The sequence below is a fragment of the Drosophila hydei genome, unplaced genomic scaffold (genome assembly GCF_003285905.1).
Source record: "Drosophila hydei strain 15085-1641.00,03,60 unplaced genomic scaffold, DhydRS2 tig00008116-arrow-pilon, whole genome shotgun sequence".
Lineage (NCBI taxonomy): Eukaryota > Metazoa > Arthropoda > Insecta > Diptera > Drosophilidae > Drosophila > Drosophila hydei.
Window position 1 is genome coordinate 711,937 of NW_022045829.1, and position 2,554 is coordinate 714,490.

The window sequence follows — 2,554 nt, forward strand, 5'->3', positions numbered from 1 at the left end:
ATCGATTTGCAAGCTTGAGTCTATTTGCTCTGCCATCACCAGCAAGAACAACAAACCGTTGCAACCCCAACAGGCGCGCGCGTGTTATATTAAATGCTCCACAATACGTCAACCCCAACAATTCGCAACAATTGCCGCTGCCGCTGTCGCTGCTGCTGCTGCTTTCGAAATGGCGAGCAACAAAAGAGCGGCCACAACTAGAGCGACGCGCTCTCGTCTTCAGTTCGGTGCGTGAACCAGGCGAGTGTGGATGCGTTTATTGCGCGAGTCGCCAACAGCCAAAAGAATTACATTAAAAAGCCCAAATACAAAACAACAAAACTAAAACACGACGCCTGCAATTATTATAAAACAAAAGTGCAATATATATAAACAAAATAAATTCAGAAAATATGAGCAAATATTGCATTTGTGTTTTTGAAAAAGTGCACAAGCAAGAACGTGCATACAAATTACAGTTATAAATGCCAGTGTTGTGTAAAGCAAAAGAGAAAAACGCACTTAGTAATATAATTAAAATAGAAAGACGCGCGATTGCAGTTTATAAAACGCATGTTAGAAATTCTCTGTACACTACAAATTCTTGAAAGCAAATGTAGAAAAAATTCCATCTATATCAATACATACATATATATATGTATATAAATTCATTTATGTATATATACACACATATATTTGTATATGTATGTATGTATGAGATGGTACAATATTTGTGAGCGCCAAAAAGCCGAAGAGCAGAGCCCAACTCAAACGCCAACGCCAGCGCCAACGTTAACGCTAACGTCAACGTCGCGCAGCCATATAAATCGTCTCTCGTCTCGAGCGTGTTCGAAAGTTAACGGTCCTGCCCGACGGTTCGCGTAGTAAAACCGTAGCGTGTGTGTTTTTGTCGGCAAAATCTGTAAAAGTTGACGTCGCCGTCAACTGCGCTGCGCTTCGCTGCACACGGAGCAGCCGCTGCTGTCGCTGTTACAAAGCATTCTTTTTTTGTTTTTGGTCAAGCAGCACTTTTCGCACGGAAGCTTCGAAATTGCGAATTTGGCGCGCTAAGCAGCAAGTAAGTTTGACTGAGCGAATAAGCGAGAGAGAGAAGAGAGTAAGGGAGACGGTGAAGGATTCAGAGCTCATTCGAAAGAGCAACATTAAAAAGTGTGAGAGCGCCTCTCACATACAGTATATGTATGTGAAGCTGCACTCGTTGATTGCACAATAAAATTACACACTTACACAGGCATATGAACACAAAAGAAAAGCGCTAGAAATCATTAGTATGTGTTTTTGTTGTTTTTCTTTTTTTGGTTGCCAAATCACATAAATTAGCAAAAGTTTCAAGCGGTGCCATAAATCAAAATTTGTTTGACATTGTGTGCGTGCGCATGCTGCTTCATTCTGTATATGTGTTTGTGTGTGTTTGTGTTGCGCGCCCAAAAAAGTATGCTATGGTATTTTACTATTTACTACTACGCACGCTCACACACACGCACACTCCTAAACGTTGTATATATATATATACGTTTTGTATGTGTTCGTATAGTATATAATAACGGTATTATCGTGTACTACACAGCCACGCAGCTTACGCAGCTGCGTAAAATCTCAAGGCTTGACCAATGCCTCGTAACCTCGACAAACACTACTACAGCCCACCATTCCCCCATTCATTTTATAGGGCTACCTAACCCTACCCCACCCACTTGCCCACAGCTTTGTTCAAAAAACTAACGCACAGCAGCTTCACTAAGCCGTTCACCTACATAAAGACAAAGCTGTTGGTTAGTCTCTCTGTTTGTGTGTGTGTGAGTGTGTGAAGCCACAGCGGTGGCTCGTTAAATAGAATTTAGTGTATTTAGCTATCAAAATCAAAATTATTTTTAATTGTATTATTTTAAAGTTATAATTATTTAAAAAAAGTTATTGTATTCATATATAATATAAATTTTTGTTACATTTATATTTAATATATGATTTTTAAGGCTTAAATATTAAAATGTATTTATAATCTTTTTCCTTCAAATATCAAAATATGTAACTCAATGATAACGAATGTTCACTGTACCTGGCAAAAGTAATCTTTTATTATCCTAGGTCTTTGCTCACGCTGCGTCCTTCAATAATTTTATTCCGTGTCTGTCTGCTCGTCCTGAGCCATCAGCTCAATTAATTGCTGCCTGTCACTCGAGTTGTTCACTTTAAAGTGCATCCTTTTGGCTTCAGCTATAGCTACAGCTTCAGCTTCAGCTGCTTCTTCAACATCTTCCGCTTGAAGCAGCAAACAAATTATCCTGTGGCTCTGCTGTTTTCTTCTCTTGGTTTTTGGCCAAAAACAAATTGGTTTCGAGTACTGCAGCTTGTTGGCAACTGCATGTCAAGGATTTTGGTAACAGTGTAGCCAAGACTGACTTCCACCAGATTTTGCTAGCTTAAACAGCTTTACTCACAATTTATGGAGCGCTTAAAATTAACCAGAAAGTATTTAAATGAGATGAATTTGAATATCTTTCTGGCATAGAGAAACTATTTCTTCAAATACATTTACTTTATTTTTAACTTGAGA